The 20057-nt window shown below is 44.9% G+C and overlaps 1 protein-coding gene across 1 annotated transcript in view; it reads left to right on the top strand.

Moving 5' to 3' along the window:
* Positions 1-20057, top strand: part of WNT5B (Wnt family member 5B) — a 106019-nt gene that overhangs the window by 20810 nt on the left and 65152 nt on the right. The gene's annotated exons all lie outside the window — the stretch shown is intronic.

Genomic DNA, 20057 nt, shown 5'->3' with positions numbered 1-20057 from the left:
GGGCCCAGATTGTTTCTGTACAGTCCTGTTTACTAGGCTGTCTCACGTGTCACTTCCCCCAGGTGATTTCTGTGGTCTCGGGAGATCTGAGAATCCTGTGTTCTGAACTTGCTGTCATTTCAGAGCTGCAGAGGCTTGTCAGCATGGCGGCACGGCAGATCCATTTAATCCTTATGGTTCCTTCTTGGCTCTTTCCCTGGGGACACGTTTTCTGTCAGCCACCCCATATCAAACATGCATCCGTGCCTCAGCTTCAGGATTTAGAAGGGTACATGAGGTGAAGTGAAGTAAATGAATTCCTGTGGACAGCCGTTTTCCCTCCAACATACGCTGTGCTTTCTTCAGAGGGGATCTTTCTCTAGAGGGGAAATAAAAACCCTTTTTAAGACAGATAACTGAGCCATGTGGCTCACACCCATGCATTAAGCTGAGTGTAGACAGTTGGGATTTTACTGTGTCCGGTTGTTCTAGCAGAAGGCAAATCGGGTGTCCTGAAATACGCTGGGGCCCCTCAGGGCACTGTCGTGGAAGAAGTCCTACGGTGAAGGTGCACATATGCTTAGAATCATGATGGCAGCTCTGGGTTCCACAGACTGAAGTCAATTCACCAGTCACCGGGGCAGATGCCCTGCCCTGCCACCGCGGAGGGTCCAGCATCAGACAATGGCTCTGATGCGGTGACAGGGAGCCACTGCCGTCCCAGGACCTGCTCAGTGATTCTGGCGCTCCACCCTTTGCCCTGTGGTGACAGCACAAAGCCTGTGTGGGATCCTCTCTCTCCCCCTCTCCCCCTTGCATGAGTATGCTCTTTCTCTGTCAAAATAAATGAACATTAAAAATAATAAATAAATAAATAAACAAATGAATGAATAACTCAGTCATTTCTTCAGTCACATTACTCACATGAAGTGACAACAATATGAAGAACTGTGACCAATTCTGCCATTCAGAGGTGATAACAGTTTTGTGTCACGATGGCATAATTTGCAACATTGAGATTTGTTTGGCAGTGTTGACATTTGCATGCAGATTTCGGAGTTGTTCAACTATGATAAAATGTGTGCTTAAGTGTCAACTTTCATTGACTGATGCTGGCTTCCTTGGATTGTATACTTTGTTAAGAAAGATTGTGAGGCCAGGTGTGGGTTTAGCAGGAAAGATTGCCGTGATCCATTCCTGATGTCTTATGATTGGCGTCTGGGTAAGGTTAGAGGGAGAGGGGCCTATATGTGACGATTTGCCCTCCCAGGGTTTGAGTCTGGAGAACATTTAGAAGACCACTATGATAGGGGTCAGGTGGCACAATGAGATTCCACCAAGTGTGGCACAGGGATAGATTTGATAAGACTGGTCACCTATGTAGTCATGGGCAGTGACTTGGTCTACTTGAAGTCTGCCTGATTGGAACATGGTTGTGGCACTCAAGTGAATGATGATGTTAGGGGCTGGACTGAGGGAAAGTGGGAGGATTCACTTTTGGACATGTTGAATTGGAGGTGATTAGTCTATCCAGGAAGTCATAAATACGGCCCTGGAACCCCTTTCAAGTTGAGCTGTGGAGGTCAGGAACTGAGGGTAACATGAGGGGTCAGCAGAGGTAAAGATAACTTGGAGGTGGGTCAGAAAGGGGCATAAGATACTTGAGAGACCAGTGTGGACAGTGGAGCAAGGTCCCAGAGGCCTGGGGAGGGGAAGGGTTGTAGATTACAGGTCACCAGCAGCCTTCAGCCCCAGATATTCAGTAGCTCTTTTACCCCAAGGTTATCTGATTCTTCCCCTCCTACCTGTGATCATGCTATGCTTTCTCACTGGGAGAAAGCATACCCTTACTGGGCTGCCGAGCTTCCCTCTCACAGGAAATTTTTATTTAAAATTTTATTCTCAAATTTTTACTTAAATTCTAGTTAGTTAACATAAAAGTATAATATTGGTTTCAGAAGTAGAATTTAATGATTCATTACTTACATACAACACCCGGTGCTCATCATAACAAGTACCCTCCTTGATGCCCATCACCCACTTAGCCCATCCCTCCCCCCCACCCACCCACCTTCTCCTGATCCCTAGCTCAGCCTTTCTTGGTGCCCAAAGAACCTCTGTGGGATTTCTAAACTTTCCTTAACTTATTGGGTCCTTTTTTCCTTCTGATCGAAGTTTTCCTGGCTTCAGCGTTTAACCAGTTTGTCTTCCCCGTGGGACTTCTTCAGGCTTTCTGTATTATTTCTCTGCTCACTCTGGGCCTCCCGCATGACCCTTCATCGTTAGTATCACACCCTTTCTCAGAATCACGCCTGCTTCTAGTTCCATTATCTTCTTAGAATAAATGTCAGTGTATAGAAAAACCCAATTGTATTTCGATTACTCTAGTTCCAGCCCGACTACTTATTCTCAATCCATTCAGCAGTGGGTTTTAATGGCTGAAAGGCAGGCTGGAAACCATCTCATCCAGCACTTTCCCACATGTGTTTCTCCCTAGAGGTTAATAGATATTTGGTCCAGGGGGAGAGGGGTGGTGGAGAATTGCATGATTACATAAGTTTGAGAAATGCTGGTTTCAACCAAATTAAACACTTTTGTTTCCCCCTACCACAGAACTTTAATGTGTTCATATGCAATGTGAATCCCTCAGGAGGGGGAGCGTTTCCCATGCTTACTTGACTATGAAACCCTCTTTTGTCTGAGCAAGTCCCTGCCCTCGTCCATCACCATATTTAGTAGATGAGCCAACTCGTAAGTTCTGAGAATCTGACATCACTGAGGTTATTTGCCTCCAGTAGACTCCAGTGACTCTATCATGGCCACTCCTTGATGTTTATGAACCTCTGACAATGCATGTGGCAATGGTTTTAACTCTGTTGTGATGTCTGGGGAAAACTGTTCTGAACTTTCCCAACTGAAAATAAGAATTAGCCACAGATTCTGAAGAGCTCACAGCCAGTTTAAGCCCTTTTATTAGGGACCCAGGAGCAACAGTGAGGCCCCACGAGGAGCTGGACCCTCACTCCTGAGTGTGGAGTTCCAAGCCCTTCCTGCCTGAGTTAGCCTGCCCATGGGCCTTTGTACATGCCCTCCCCACTGTTGGCAATGCCCCTTTGCACCTTGCAAACCCGTGAAATGATGACCTTTACCACTAGATTCACTCAGAGGGGTGCTCTTTTCATGCCTTCCTGACTTCCATGGGCAAGGTTGCTTTCTTCTCAAAGCTCCCAAAATCTAACAAAATTGTCCCCCCAAACTCTAACACACATCTAGCACATCCCTTTAACTATTTGTATTCATCTTTCCCTTCACTGGACTTGGGCCCTTAAAGGCAGAGACCTCTTCCCATTCATTACTGTGCCTGCAGAAGCACACCGTGCTTGACCCAGAATAGATCTTGGTGAATTTGGTTAAATGCATGATCCCTCTCTGGTGAGGCTAACCAGTCAGAGGAAGTGGCAGAAAAGCCACCAGTGCGGGAAATCCATGGAAGCCTTTCAGAGACAAATGGCTTGTGAGGAAGCACTTGGAGGAAACCATCAGACTGACAAGCGAGAGAGGGAAAAACTCTTCCAGGTGCAGGGTAGAGTGGAAAAGGAAGTCAATGGAGGCATGACAGGGAAAAGGAACAAAGAAGGCAGAAGAAATTATTCTCCTGGACAGAGTGGGGAAGTGAGGTAGGGCAGAGGAGCAAAGGAGAGCTGTGATCTGGCAAAAGAGAAGGTGGAGGGCTTTGAAGGCCCAACGTGCTGTGCAGAGAGGTGAAGGGAGGTGGAGGGAGGTCTTGCCCCCTGGGGAGGCTCTGGACCCATATGGCCTCCAGCTGCCGGGTGGTTCTCTGGCCAATCCCTTGCCCAGATGTTCGCTCCATGCCCAGGGCAGGCTCTGGCTGGCTCTCAAACATTTAAATAACGGAAACCATCTCAGAGGAGGGTGTATTTTTAGCCAGGGGCTCTGGCTGTGGTAAGCAATGACTCTAATCATCCTGATAGTTACTGGAGTGTCAGAGAGCCTTGGATGGCCGAGTTCGAATTGAATTCTAATTCTGACCTTCCTCCTGACAGGCCGTGAGGTGCTGGGAAAGCCACCTGATCCTTTCTTCTAGATCACTCTTTGCCATTTGTACGTAGGAAGAATTGCAAATTCCCATACAAAGGGTTGAACTTAAAAAAATGAATATAGGACATTTTTCAGCTAAAAGATGCTACACCAAAGTGTTAATAATAGTTCTCTCTAGGGGCGCCTGGGTGGCTCAGTCGGTTAAGTGTCTGATTTTGGCTTGGGTCATGGTCTCAGCATTCATGACCTCAAGCCCCACATCAGGCTCTGCACTGACAGGTGCAGAGTCTGCATGGGATTCTCTCTCTCTCTCTCGTCTCTCTCTCTCTGCTCCTCCCCAACTGTCAATTGTGCACCTGTGCTCTCTCTCTCAAAATAAAGATCAAATTTTTAAAAAAGTTCTAAATGGTAGAGTTTTAAGCGTTATTTCTCCCTATTTCTTATTTTCTAACATTTCTAAAAGTAAAGAGATAATAAAATAAAACCAAAAAGTTACTTTTAAGTATGCAAATGCTAAATAATTGTAATAAAACTTGAAAACATGTAGTATGTATTGGGATAACAGATTTGACCTGCTCTTTACTTGACTTTGACATTGACTTAATATTTGGCAGCCAGCTTCTCCATACCTTTCCCGTGTATTAAAAGGAAATTTAGGAGAAGCCTGGGTGGCTCAGTCAGTTAAGCGGCCAACTCTTGTTTTTGGCTCAGGTCATGATCTCATGGTTTGTGGGATCGAGCCCCTTGTCAGGCTCTGCGCTGACAGCATGAAGCCTGCTTGGGATTCTCTCTCTCTCTCTCTCTCTCTCTCTCTCTCTCTCTCTCCTCTCTCTCTCTCTCTCTCTTTCTCTCCTCTCTCTCTCTCCCCTTCCCCTCCCTAAATAAATAAACATAAAAAAAGAAATTTAGAATGCCATCTATTAAGACAAATATTAACAGTTAATGCCAGTGGTAAAGTGCCATTGAAATTCAATGACAGTACCCCTGGTTGCAGTCTGAGTTTGGTTTCTTTCTGAGAGGGCTGTGGTCAAAATCTCACTTCTGTGGCAGTGGGAGAGAGGAGGCCACTTGAGAGAGTCCTTATTTCTCCCTGATGATGGGCAACAATTCCTGAACCCCTGGAACATTATATCAGGTCCATTGGATCCCTGATTGTGAGGTAAGAATGGATTACACATGAGGTCACAGTCAAGAAGGCCTCCATGTGTCTTTTGATCCTTGGGGTGCTGCTACCTATCAACTTGGGCAATAGAAGTGGGACATTCTCCTTTCAACCCAACTTTGTATCTGGTGGCATACAGACTTAGCTATTCACTGAGCTGAAGAAGATGTATGTTCTGATCAGAATCATGGAAAAAGACCTTTAATTTTTCAATTATCGTCTGACAGGGTCACAAACATTACTGTGTTGCTGTTGTTGTTTCAAACACAATAACAACATTTTTAGTGTATACAACATAAAATTGACCACTGTTAAGTATTGCACTTCTGTGGGGGCGCCTGAGCATCCGACTTTGGCTCAGGTCATGATCTCATGGTTCATGAGTTCAAGCCCTGAGTCAGGCTCTGTGCTAACAGTGCAGAGCCTGCTTGGGATTCTCTCTCTCTCTCTCTCTCTCTCTCTCTGTCTCTCTGCCCCTTGCTTGTTTTCTCTCTTTCTCAAAAATAAATAAATAAAGATTTTAAAAAAGTATACACTTATGTGGCTTTAAGTACATTCATGTTGCTTTGCAGACATCACACCATCTACCCCTAGAAATTTTTTGTCATCCGCAACTGAAATTCAACCCATTAAACACTAACTCTCCAATCTTCTCCCTTCCCTCTGGCTCCTGGAAAGCACCATTCTGCTTTCTGCCTCTATGAATTTGACGACCGTGGGTACTTAATGTTAGTGGAATTATACAATAATTGTCCTTTAGTGTCTGGCTTATTTCACTTAGCATAATGTCTTCAAAGTTCATTTATGTGTCATTGTATGCACGGACCACATTTTTTTTAAATGTTTATTTTATTTTTGAGGGAAAGAGAATGAGTGGGGGAGAGGCAGAGTGTGTGGGGGGGGGCGGTCAGAGGATCCGAAGTGGGCTCTATGCTGACAGCAGTGAGCTCGATGTAGGGCTCAAACTCACAAACGGTGAGATCATGCCCTGAGCTGAAGTTGGATGCTCTACGACGGAGCCACCCAGGCACCCTGGACCACATTTTGTTTATCTGGTCATCCATGTTTGAACATTATTGTTTTTTAAAGTTTCTCTAGTTAAGATGTTTAACACCTGATAATATGTTTCTCTTGCCCATTGGACTGTAAGTTCCTTGATGATTTTATTCATCTTTGTGCTCCTAGTGCAGTGCAGTGATCAATAATGTGTTGAATGAGTGGATAAATGGATGAACTGGCTGGTGCTTAGATTTGAACATTTGCCCCTGAATCAGAACCTGCTCTTCACTTGAACCTGATGTTCTGGGCAAATGGAGCTACAAATCTTTGCTTTTCCGAGCCTTTGTATCTGTGACATTGGGACATCGTACTTGCTATTAGATCATTTGCCTGATCGAATGCTCTTTGAGCTTTTCAGGTTAAAATTGCTATTGAAAACACTCAAGACATCAACACTAACACTCTTTTTCCCCAGAACCTCTACTTGAATTTAAGAAATTCAAACCTGCTCCATTTAAAACCATTCAAGACTTGTCATGGATTTATGTTTTTTAAAAAAAAAAAGGACCTGATGTAATATGGAAAGAAAATGCCTTGAAATATGCCAAAATCCATGCCTTTTTTTCTGTTTCTGCCATAGCTAGGGCTCCCCCATGACTGGCTTCTGAGCCACCAGATTCTCCTATTTCCTCTTTTTCTCCATACTCTTTGGAGACCCTAACTTATGGTGAGTCTGCCTTTAGCTGTCTTTTCTTTCCCTAGATAATTTTTTCTCACTGCATCTAACCTATTTTCTCGATATGGGTGATTCCCAAAGCTTAATCTCTGCCCGGACTTCTCTCCTGAGCTTCACTTCTGTGTTCCAGCTGCCTCTAGATATTTCTATCTGGAGAAGTTCACATGTCTGACACGACACCTACATTTCTTCCCACCTGCCACCGTCCTTCCCAGGAATCCATCTTTTCTTTTCCTTGACCCCCAACATCTCATTAATTACCCAGCAAATATCTGTTGATCCTGGATGATACCAAACGGTGAGTGCCAACATTCTCAGTACATAATTAGTGGGTTAATCCAACCTTTCCAGGAAATGAATTGTCAAGCCTCTAATCCACAGTCTCTCGCAGCTCTTTTGCCTCTATTTCTGTTACATCATGTGTCCGTTTCCTAGGGCTGCAGTAACAAAATCCCACAAACTAGGTGGCTTAAAACAGCAGAAATGTATTATCTCACAGTTCTGGAGGCCACAAGCCTGAAATCAAGGCATCAGCAGCATTGGTCCCTTCTGAGGCCTGTGAGGCAGAATGTACTATGCCTCTGTCCCAGCTGCTGGTGGGTTAGCGGCAATCTTTGGCATTCCTTGGCCTCTGCACACACATTCCAGTCCCCCTTCTTCACATGACAGTCTCCCTGTGTCTCTGCACATAGTCTTCTCTCCATGAATGTCTCTCTGTCTGAATTTCCCCTTTTTATAAACATACTGGTCATAATGGATTAGGGCCCACCCTAATGACCTCACTTTTAACTTGATTACCTTGTAAAGACCCTATTTCTGAATGAGGTCACATTATAAATGAATGAATGAATGAAGTTGGTCTTAATCCAACTTGGCAACCTCTGTCCCATCATTCCCATTCAAGCGCATTGTCCTCTGGCCCAATTTTTGGCTTCTGTTCTCCCTGCTATTATTCCCTTTCCCAGGTTCAGATTCTAGCCCTCAGCCAAGGCCCATCTCAAGTTCACTCCGTGCTGCCACTGGCCCAGCCATTGTCTACCTTCTCCTCACCCTCGCTCATAATGCTGTGCTGGTGCCTCTTCTGTGGCTCTGTTAGCTTCAGCTTCGTGTGGCAGTGAGGTATCACATAACTTTACTCCTGTTAAAAGGGATCTTACAAATGGACCAAAACCAAGATGTCTGCATTTGATCACTTGGGAACATTTAAAAAATCATGATAGATCCCTGAGCCCCACATTCTGACCAGCAGGTGTGGGTGGGGGTCTGGAATCTATACTTTCAAAGCTCCTCCAGGAGATTCTGATACCCAGTCAAGTTTGAGAATGAGTCATCCAATCCAAGCTCCTTATTTTACTTACAGGGAAACTGAAATCCAAAATTATTTTTTTTAAAGATTTTTTTAAGTTTATTTATTTATTTTGAGAGAGAGAAAGAATGCATGAGTTGGGGAGGGACAGAGAGAGAGGAAGAGAGAGAGCCCCAAGCAGGCTCTACACTGCCAGCACAGAGCCCAACATGAGGCTCAAACTCATGGGATCATGACCTGAGCTGAAATCAAGAGTCAGATGCCTAACTGACTGAGCCACCCAGGCGCCCTGCTCCAAAATTGTTAAATGACTTGCCCAAGGTCACATAATTAGTAGCAGAGCCATCCAGTTATATGGTTCTCTTACCTTCTCAGTCAAGTGGAAGCAGTTGAGGAACAAAGCCTGGACCTCTCTTATTTCTGTAACCTACATACTACCATCCACATACATCAGTCAAAACGAGCAATTCACAGTAAGTGCTACTATTAGGTGACTAGACTAGTGGCCATGCTGAAAGCTTCCAGAGGACAGGTGCCAAGGCTGTCTTTGCTACTTTGTATTTGCAGCGTCTGGCATAGTGCCTGGAAAATAGTAAGGTGCCCAGTTAATATTGGTTGAATGAACGAAGCATCTACCACCTACCAGGCACTATAGTAGATGCTTTGCATATATCATCTCATTTCATTTATCTCAACTATGACCCTCTGAAGTAGGTTTTAATACTCCCATTTTACAGATAAGGAAACTGAGGACCGGAGGTTAGATAACTTGCTCAGAGTCATGCAGCCAATAATTGACATAACTGAATTTTAAACCCCAGTTCTGTATTCAGTGTTGCAGAATTTACACTCACTCAGGGCTCAGCTCTCTGCTGAAGCTGTACGTCACCCCAAACCAATATCTAGTGCAAAGGTGTTTAAAAACCCCAGATGTTTAGAAACTTCAGTGTAGCTCTCAGCTGTAGCTCAGCCTTGCTGCCCCATGAGGTAATATGAAAGGTTGATACACTGAGAGTTTTACTGTGTCTGTTACAGAACATACAGTACCCTGACCACTTGATTGCTTCTGTGTGTGTGACTCAGTACTATCAAAAGCTTTTACAAGTGTTTCATCCTCTTCCTTGCTTTTTTTTAAAAATGCTTTTAAGATTCCCCTCCCTTTGTAGGGCAGAAGTGCCAGGACCAGGGCAAGCAGAGTTCAGAGAGTGTCCCAGCATGAACTATTCTAATGCCAGGTTTCAAATACAAACTAATGGTTGGGAAACCCGAGTCGGGGGTGCAAGTTGGCTCCACACACCCTGTCCCCTGCCCAGATCACTTGCGTGGTGAGTGGGTTCCATCTGTACCAGAGGCATCACATGTCAAGGACTCAGTGCTAGAAATGGCAGCACTCTGATCCTAGCTGTCAGGCATGAGAGGGAAACCTAAGTAGCCACATCCCAGAGACAGTTTCAGCTCTGTCATCTGAAATGTTTCTGTTTTTTTCTTTCTTTCCAATTTGATGTTTTACTTGGATCTTGGCCTTGAGTCTATTCTCCATGTCGACAGTTTCCTCGTTCCTTGTGGCCTCCTCTTTGTTACCTCCGTGACCATCCTTTCTGAGGCTGCAACATCTTCCCTCCCCCACCCAACCTCAGAGGTGTGGGAATGAGTAAGCGGGAAGCCCATTTGCAGGTTCTTTCCCAGAGGGGCCAGCCTTCCACTCTGATACCCTACCTCCTCCTACTTCTAAGCCCACTTCCCCTCTGTCCCTGAATTTTTGAAATCTGTACATACATTTCTTTCAAATTCCTCCTTATTTTTCATTTAAATTTTTCACTTAATTTCATTCAAATTCCTACTTATTTTTCATTTAAAATTTTTTTTAATGTTTTTATTATTTATTTTTGAGACAGAGAGAGACAGAGCATGAATGGGGAAGGGTCGGAGAGAGAGGGAGACACAGAATCCGAAGCAGGCTCCAGGCTCTGAGCTGTCAGCACAGAGCCTGATTTGGGGCTCGAACTCACGGACCGTGAGATCATGACCTGAGCCGAAGTCAGATGCTTAACCGACTGAGCCACCCAGGCGCCCCTCCTCTTTTCATTTTAATGGACTTGAACATAATTACTTTAAGGACTCTGGTCTTATAAAGGCTCCTTACTGACGAAGCTGGGATCAAGAGCGCACTCCTGGAGGGGTCCCACTGAGGCCATGGGTGGGCCTTGGGAGTGCTGACGGTTCCTTTCCTCTTCTCTGTGCCAGGATAGCAAATTGCATATCATGTCTGACTACCTGGAGAAGCTGAATGAAGTCAGGGATCCCAGGGAGTGGTGTTTCAGTGTTGGGTTGTGGAATACATGGCCCTTTTATGGTGAGGGACTTGGAAGCCATCTGCTATCTGAGTTATCAGATCTACCACCACAAGGCCAATATTTACACTATAGGCAAAGTCTTTTTACAGTAAAATCCAAAACACTATCCCCATTTCTTTGTAGAACAGTACTAAGCTCTTGCTCATTAAATCTTACTGGAGTTTGTAGACCATGAGCTGGATTCTAATTTTTTTTTATTGTAGTGATATGTGTTAAATGGAATCTGACCTATATTACTTCCACCACAAGGGAATTCAGAATTAACCACTGAAGTTAATGTGGTACAGAGAACCCCAAGATTCTCAACCTCAGGATATGAACAGGAGTGAGTAATGAAAGCATCAAGTCAGTAATTTTTGTGGCTCAGTATTGCCGCATGTAAATTTGTAGGCTCAGAATGGATTCTCCGAGACAGGATGCTATAGTAGAAAGAGCAAGAGATGAAGCATCCAGAAAGTAGATTGGTCCCTAGCTCTGCAATGCTGGGTAGTCTACCTAACTTCTCTGTGTTCCCATTTAGTCACCTATAATGTAGATGGACCGGGCTGCACAAGTGGTTTTTGAGAGTTCTTACTAAGGAACTCGTATGGAGATCCTTTCCCTCTCCAAGGTTCAACTGCATAAATGCTTTTCTTTCTTTCTTTTTTTAATGTTTATTTATTTTTGAGAGAGAGAGCATGAGCAGGGGAGAGGCAGAGAGAGAGGGGGACAAAGAATCCAAAGCCAGCTTTACACTGACAGCAGAGAGCTTAACGTGAGGCTCAAACCCATGAACTGTGAGCTCATGACCTGAGCTAAAGTTGGACATTTAAGTGTCCAACTGAGCCACCCAGGCACCCCTGCTTTTATTTCTTTTGCTTCAACATACAATTTTTGGTGGAAAAGCAGAGTTCTATTTCTTAGGGGAAAAAAGTTTAAAGCCACTAGAGTAGATAATCACCATCTCTCTCTTTGTGATGCACTATAAATAGGTCTACCCATCAAATTGTCTACACCACTGGATAGTACTGTCATGTTTTTTTAAAAATATTTTTTAATGTTTATTTATATTTGAGAGAGACAGAGAGACAGAGTGCAAGTGGGGGAAGGGCAGAGAGAGAGGGAGACAGAATCTGAAGCAGGATCCAGGCTCTGAGCTGTCAGCACAGAGCCCCATGCAGGGTTCAAACTCACAAGCCGTGAGATCGTGACCTGAACCAAAGTTGGACGCTTAACCAACTGAGCCACCCAGGTGCCCCTCTCATGTTTTTTTTTTTAAAGTTTATTCATGTATTTATTTTGAGAGAGAGAGAGAGAGAGAGAGAACAAGGAGGGGAGGGGCAGAGAGCGCGTGAGAGAATCCCAAGCAGGCTCTGTGCTGTCAGAGCCCGATGTAGGGCTCCACCTCAACAGAGTGAGATCATGACCTGAGCCAAAATCAAGAGTCAGACACTTAACCAACTGAGCCACCCAGGTATCCCTACTTTCATGTTTTTGGGAAGGGTCTCTATACCAAAAGCACAAGTCAGCCACATTCACCATGTATTCAAACTCATACCTTGGGGTCCTTATACTAGAGTCCAAGCCAGGAGGTCCTTTTGGGCAGCAGGGAGAGGATTCTTATCAGTGTCCTTATACTGGGCATAGGCAGCAGTTTCTAGAACAATCATAAGAGACAACGTTCTCCAACACCTTGGCCATCCTGGCTCGACTAAAGCAGAACTTGGAAGAGAACTTGAGATTCCACCTCTCCGGACTTCCTAAGCTGTGTAGTATGTAAATCAGTCTCTTTGGCTCTGAGATGGGGACCAGAAGAATTTGGTCCCATCAAATTGACAAGGTAATTTGAGAAAAGGCAATGTGAGATGTGACAATGGGACCATTCTTTCTTGTTATCAGCCCGGCCTCCCCTTGGTGTATGCATATTCTGTCCCCAGTGATTCTTCCTTGATCCCTGCTTACAATGACCCGCCACCAGGAACCTTCTTCTGTACTGAGAACGTGCAGCCATCACTGCTCAGCTGCCTCGTTTGCCTCTACTCTACTTCCTTCCACCCCTTGTCCCCAGTCCTCTTAAATGTTTATTCTTTCATGAAGTATTCCCTGACTCATGGAAGTGAAATGATCCAATTTAGATTGTAAACCGGGAAATTATTCCTCTGGACCAGAGAGAGAGAAGAGAGAAAAACAAGAAACAACAAACCCAAACAGAATACGTGAAAGGAAGACGTACGTATTCTGTAGTTTCCATTAAAACGAAAGCTCCATGGGGAAGACCATTGCAACTGTGAAATATATGGTGAATTTCTTTCACATATAGACACTCAGGAAACATTATTAATGAATGATAATGATTTGTCACATGACTGAAAGTGTTTTCAGGGAAGGAACAGGGATAGAAAAATGGAGACATTCTTATACTCCATGGGGAATTGCTAGGCAGACCATCCAGATGCTGTTGGGGGTGGGGGTGGGGGTTGTGAATTCCTTGTGTGTCGGCTGTCACTGTGTAATCTCAGTTTTCTCTCTCAGAAATATATGTCATCATTGTATGTATCATAATTTTATGTATATATGTGCATATATACATATACACATATATATATGTACATATATAAACATATACATATATATAATTAAAGTCTGCTTCTTTGAGGTCATTTTTGGGCTGGGCAGTACAAAATGTAGTCCTGAAACATTAAGAATAACCTAAAATAGGGGTGCTTGGGTGGCTCAGTTGGTTGAGCGTCCTATTCTTGGTTTTGGCTCAGGTCATGATCTCGCGGTTTCATGGGCTCGAGCCCCGTGTCGGGTTCTGCACTGGTGGTGCAGAGCTTGCTTGGAATTCTCTGTCTCCCTCTCTTTCTGCCCCTCCCCACTAGTGCTCTCTCTCAAAATAAATAAATAAACTTTAAAAAAATTTAAAAAAAGAATAACATAGAATTACCTTTTATAATGTAATCATAATAATCTTAAAAGCATCTTCATGAGGATGAGGTGTAAAGAACTACAGAACAGAAAAGGATGCATCTTTATACTTGCTAATATAATCAGTATTACCCTTATGTGCAAATGTATATGTATTTATGGAGACTGTGTAAGTCAAAGAATGCGATAGCCTGAGCTCATCCCATCTCTTTGTCTTGCCTTAGCATTTCTCTCCGTTTTATTTTTCTTCTCTTTCTAAGTTGAGGAAAGGTAGTGGTGGTTTGTGCAGATCATCTGTGTGGTGAGGGAGCCACTGGTCAGGGAGTGGAAGAGTAAGCGGGGGAAGGAAGGCGGCCAGGAGCAGGTGAGCTGCTCAAAGGCTGGGGGCCTTTGAGGTTAAATCCTCTGGAGAACGTAGCCAGAATGGAACACACGGCCCAGGGACTCCTGTTAGTGGCCGAGGGCCCTCCCAGGGAGCCCTTAATTCCCCGTGCCTAATTCCTACCAGTATGGGCAAAGAGAGCTTTGCTAAGAAATGTGGTATCTGGCAGTTAAAAGGTAGGCTTCTGTGTCCTGAAGTGTGGAGGGGAGGGGCCTGGGTGGGCACCAGCTGCGTGCTCTACACCTGCAATGTGTATTTGCTGAATTGTTCTGTATTTCACTCTTTGTGATTCCCTACAGTCTTTCCTGGATCTAATGGCAAGGATTATGTATTGTACTTTGTGTGGTTTTACAAGTGAAAAAAAATGAGGCAAGGGAAGGCCAGTCAAGCTAAGCCAAGGACTAAGTGAGCAAAGCAGAATAGAACCCAAGTTTCTTAACAATTTCACTTATTTTAGTCTGAGCATACACTAAATATTCAATAAATCTTTGACGATAGGATCATGGAGACCAAATGGTATTAATTCTCCTCTGTCTCTCTTGATGTTTACCCCTTCAGTGGTCTCCCGAGTGATTGTGGTAATGCTGGGGGGAGTCGTGGCGCCAGGGGCAAGGAGAGACGCCAGCCTTGTCACAGCTCAGCTCCTCTGCCCCTGTCTGCTGAATCGAGTGAGAGATCCCTGCAAGACAGTGGCACATTAAATATGACATTATTGTCAACAGTCCTCGTACCGTGTGGCATTTATTACTAATGATCAGTCATTGCCATGACCGTTTGACTGGACAGTCCTTCAATCACATTTTTTGAATCTTGTGTATATCTTAGATTTTAGATATACTTGTGTATATCTCCCAAAGCATGTTTTGTATAGCCGTAGTCATGAAACACTTGCTTTTTTTTTCTCGCCTTTTTTGAGAGAGCGAGTAAGCCAGAGCATGAGCAGGGGAGAGGGGCAGAGGGAGAGGAAGAGAGAAGATCTTAAGCAGGCCCCATATCCAGCAAAGAGCCCAGTGCGGGCCCAGCTCAAACCCACAACCCTGGGATCATGGCCTGAGCCAAAATCAAGAGTCAGATGCTTGGGGTGCCTGGGTGGCTCAGTCGGTTAAGCATCTGACTCTTGATTTCAGCTCAGGTCATGATCTCATGGTTCATGAGTTCGAGCCCCACATAGGGCTCCTCACTGACAGAACAGAGCCTGCTTGGGCTTCTCTCTCTCCCTCTCTTTCTGCCCCTCCCCTGCTTATGCACTCCCTCTCTCCCTTTCTCTCTCTCTCTCTCAAAATAAATGAATAAACTTAAAAAAAAAATCCTTGAAACATTCTAATCATCTTATGTTGTTGCTTTGACTTTGAAGTGGTTACCTTGGGATAGGGACACAGCAGTTATCAAAGAATGACTTATTAATAAATCTGGGCTTTTAATAGATATCTCACTACTTAGGTTAGTGCAAGTTTGTAGTCATTACTAAAGGCTTCATCTGCCTCCTTCAAGTCAAAATCATTTGAACCTAGTGTGCAAAGTATGTGTCTTCTACTCCACTTGTTCCTCAGATATTTACTGAACACCTGCAACATAGCAGGCACTTCCCTGAGTATAGGGGCCACTAGGATGAAGACAGTTCCTGCGCTTTGGTCCCATGAGACCTCACCGCTCTGAGCCTGGTGGTTCTATGAAGTCTTAAGCTCCATGACTGGAAATGCTTTTACCAAGGGGGTTTCAGAGACCTCACCATCAAGGATGGGGAGGGATGATCCAAACTGTAGGGAACAAGAGAAATGACAGCCAAGTTTGCCTGGAGGAGTCAGGAAAGGCTTCATGGAGGTAGCAAAGAGGAAAGGAAGATTTACAGGCAGGTAGGCAGGGATAGAGTAGTGTAAGTGGTGGTATGACAATGCATGCAATGGTTTTGATGGAGGAAACATTTTTTTAATGTTTATTTATTCTTGGGAGAGAGAAAGAGCATGAGTGGGGGAGAGGCAGAGAGAGAGAGAGGGAGCCAGAGGATCCATAGTGCAGAGCCCGATTCAGGGCTCAAACCCACAAACCGCGAGATCATGACCTGAGCCAAAGTTGGATGCCTAACTGACTGAGCCACCCAGGCACCCCTGGAGGGAACATTATTTATAACAACTTTACTGAGATCTAATTAATGTACAACAAAGTGCACTCATTTAAAGTATACAATATGGTGAGTGTTGACAGGCGTATGCCCCATGAAATCACCACCACAATCAACATACAGAACTTTTCTTCATCCCAAAGTTTCCTCCTGTACCTTTGCAAACATTTTAATGCAAATAACGTGCCTTTTAAAACTCAGGGTGCCTGGGTGGCTCAGTAGGCTGTCTGACTCTTGTCTCAATGTGTAAGCAACAGTTAGAAAAGCAAAGCAAAGGTAAGTCCTGGCATTGCCTGCGAGGCATTCTCTGATTCCTAGGTCAGGTTAGGGCCTTTTGATTTGAGTCTCTCACCCCCAACCTATACAAGGTACTTCTCCTGTCAAAACATTCATCCTGGGATGCCTGGGTGATTCCATCAGTTGAGTGTCCTGCTCTTGATTTTGGCTCAAGTCATGATCCCACAGTTGTGAGATCGAGCCTCACATGAGGCTCGATGCTGAGAGTAGAGCCTACTTGAGATTCTCTTTCTCTCTCCCTCTGCCCCTCTCCCCTGCTTATGCTCTCTTTCTGTCTCTCTCTTTAAAATAAAAAATAAAATGTTTTTTTATTTTTTTTTATTTTTTTTTTCAACGTTTATTTATTTTTGGAACAGAGAGAGACAGAGCATGAACAGGGGAGGGGCAGAGAGAGAGGGAGACACAGAATCGGAAACAGGCTCCAGGCTCTGAGCCATCAGCCCAGAGCCTGACGCGGGGCTCGAACTCACGGGCCACGAGATCGTGACCTGGCTGAAGTCGGACGCTTAACCGACTGCGCCACCCAGGCGCCCCAAAAATAAAATGTTTTTAAAAAAAACATTCACTCCCCATTTTGGTAATTACTTACTAATTGTTTCCTTTCTCCACAAGGCTATAGGCTTGTGACACTGGTGCTAAGGTTGGTTCACTGCTATATCCTCAGCCCCTCTCACAGAACACCTAGTAGAAACTCAACACATATTTGCATGCCTGTCAGCTGAATGTCTCCCGAACCACCATGACTAGGAGATCCTTCTAGGGAGAGGGAGTGATGCAGAGAGGACACTACCAGACAGGCCAGAAGCACTAAGACCAGAGCCTCATACAAGGTGTTGTAAGGATGGATAGCAGAAAGTAATGGAAGGTTCTACAAAGTTCACTTGAGCCAGGCCTTGAGGAGTGAGGACAAGTTCTTCAAGCTGGGAGGGAAGAACATTCTAGGCCTGGGGCTACAAAATACACAAGGCCACAAAAGCATGAAAAGGTTGCATGTGACCAGCAGAAGAGGCTGGAATTTGGAAGGATGAAGACTTGCAGGCAATGCAGCTTGAGGAGTAACTGGGACCCATGCAGGCTTATGGCAGCTGATAGCGAGGAGTTGGGACTTGACTCTTAATGTAACAGGAAGTTAGTGGAGGTTTCTAAGCAGGATAGCCATATGATCAGATTCCAGTTTTAGGAAGAAATCTCTGGGATAGAGTAGAGAGGTTGTGAACCCCTCCCCCTGCAGAATGCATTTTGGGCAAGCACCAAGCACCCAGGTGGTTCTTCCACAAGTCAACACAAGACTACACCTGGAGAAGCAGTGGGATGAATGAGAAGGGGGGAGGGGAAAGGTGCCTTGGGAGGCAGGCAGGAGTCTGCTGGGAGCTGAGGGCCAGCTAGTCATCCAGAGGAGCCTTTAGAACCCTCTTCTGAGGCATCTAAAACTCAGGGCCTCCTAGGGCCTAGAGCATCAGTGATGCTTATGTCACACGACACTTTGTGGTCCTGCCACAGGCATGGTTTAGTGGTCGGATGTGGGCAGAAAACCTTGGTGACACGGCCAGAAGGATCCTACCTTACTTCAGACGTAATCTGGTCACAGCTCCTGGTGTTCTGATGACTGTTTTAGTCTAATGTGAGCATGATTATTCCTGTCAGAAAAGTTTTGGTAGGAGTTCATTGGAAAAGGCAGGGGTCTTCTTTATAAGTCATGTTTGACGAGCTTAACAGTGTATTTCAAAGGTACTTTTTTGCCAGCAATGACCAACAAATTGCTCCTGAACTAGATGGGAAAGATCTAAGGACATCATCTAAGCACAACAGTATCAAAAGTATCTCCACTTGCCTTTATTTGCCCTTAAAAATCTGTACAAACAAACATGAACAGACTCTGGACTCTAAGAATAATATTTTCTGTGGACATATATGGACAGCTAAGCAAAACCCCAAGGGAGAAAAAACTTCTATTAAAATAAAAATAAAGATTCCCCACAGCTTTATCCTTTGCTCACTGGGGTCCCTTTATTCCACTTTGAGATAAAAGTACTTCAGTTTCTCAGGGGATGCTGATTAAGAGTTGAACAAAAAGAAAGTATTTTTATGTATTTATCTACCTACCTACCTACCTACCTACCTTCCTGCCTACCTATCTCTGGCCCTGAATCTTCCAGCCATAAGCATAGAACTTCGTGCGTGGCTGGGATAATGGCACTTTGAGTAAATACTAACACTGCCACTCAGGAAAAAAGCCATCCTCCTCATTGGTCAGTGAGAATACTGTGCTCACCGCTTCTACCCCCATCCAAAAGCCCATATCTGAAGCTCGTGGAGGGCTCTTTGCGATCCAAATCACATCCCTTGCACCTCGCCACCCCCACTGCCTGGCACACTGTGATCCTTGCCCCTGGAGTTGCTTTTGGCTCCTGTCCACGCTGTGTCAGCATCTAGAGCTGACAGTCGTGGGAGCTTATGGAGGCACCTGGTGGTTGGTCGGGAGGAAAACAGTGAGTGGAGAGTGTGTGGTCAGTTTTCACACGTGCACTGGAGGAAGCGCACAGAGGGTTACCATCTCTGTGGGCGTGTCTTTGGGGAATTGTCTGTACTTGGGTCCTGGGGAATTATTACAAAGTGGTATGAACTTGGCTGGCTCAGTCGGTAGGTAGACCAAGCAAGCCTTGATCTTGGGGTTGTGAGTTCGAGCCCCAGGTTGGGTTAGATTACTTAAAAACATTCTTTTAATAAAAAAATAATAACAAATAAACAAGGTGGTTTGCAGGTTGGGCACAAACTCTGAACTTCCTCCCTTCACAGGGTCTTCAGTGGAGAAGGTCCCGTCCTAAGAAGGCAACTCAGGGAAACTTCCCCTTGCTTGTGAAGCCTGCGGGCATGTGTGTTTGTGTCCACACTGAGATGCACATGACAAAGTGTACACAGTGCCTCAACACAGACCAACAGGTTTTTTTCTGTTTACATTTAACTAGCTTTGAACAGCAAGAGGAAACCTTAAATGTCTCTTTTCTTCTCACAAACCCTTTCTCTAATAAAATTACTGGAGATAAAGCAGGGAATAATTAAAACAGTCATTTAAATCAAGGACCTGGTTTGGCTCGGCCTCCCTTGGAGACGTTTTAGCTTGTGCTGTGCTAATAAAGGCCAGGCAAGCTAAGCTGACCTGAGTGATAGGCAGAGTGGCCGTTCCAGAGGCTGGGGGGAGGGGGTCTTGTAGGCCACTGTGGCTCATTTGGCCCCTCACTCAATATTTTTGTCCCATTGAAATCAAGTTGAAGCTGACATGGAGGGCAGCCTCCAGGAGGTGGGGGAGAGACCAGGAGGTCAGGAGAGATGAGGAAGAGAGTAGTTCCGGTGTGGAGTCGGACTAGGCTGTCACTCTCTGGGGAAGCTGGAAAGAATTTAGTGTTGTATGTCTACAAACCTCAGTTCTGCCTCCTTATCTGTCACTGGCTGGTTCCTCCTTCGCAGAGAACTCTGTAAAGCAGCAACCCCCAACTTTCTTTTTTTCCCCCTAAAACACACATGAGGCACACTCCCATGGGCATATCCAGATTACAGGCTGCGGCACAGATAAATCAGGCTGTGGGTTGGGAGCAGTTCCCAGTGAAACTCCACTTCTTTCTCTCCCACTCAGACCTCCATACAAGTAAGTGTAAGACGTTACTCTGTATCCCGAGACCTGGGTGCAGGATTCTGGCCAATAGTGGCTGCCAAATAAATATTTACTAAGTGAAAGATAGCCTGAATCCACACTAATTTG

The sequence above is a fragment of the Prionailurus bengalensis genome, chromosome B4 (genome assembly GCF_016509475.1).
Source record: "Prionailurus bengalensis isolate Pbe53 chromosome B4, Fcat_Pben_1.1_paternal_pri, whole genome shotgun sequence".
Taxonomy (NCBI): Eukaryota; Metazoa; Chordata; class Mammalia; order Carnivora; family Felidae; genus Prionailurus; species Prionailurus bengalensis.
Note: the sequence above shows the minus strand (reverse complement) of the source record. Positions and strands in the feature narration are given on the sequence as shown.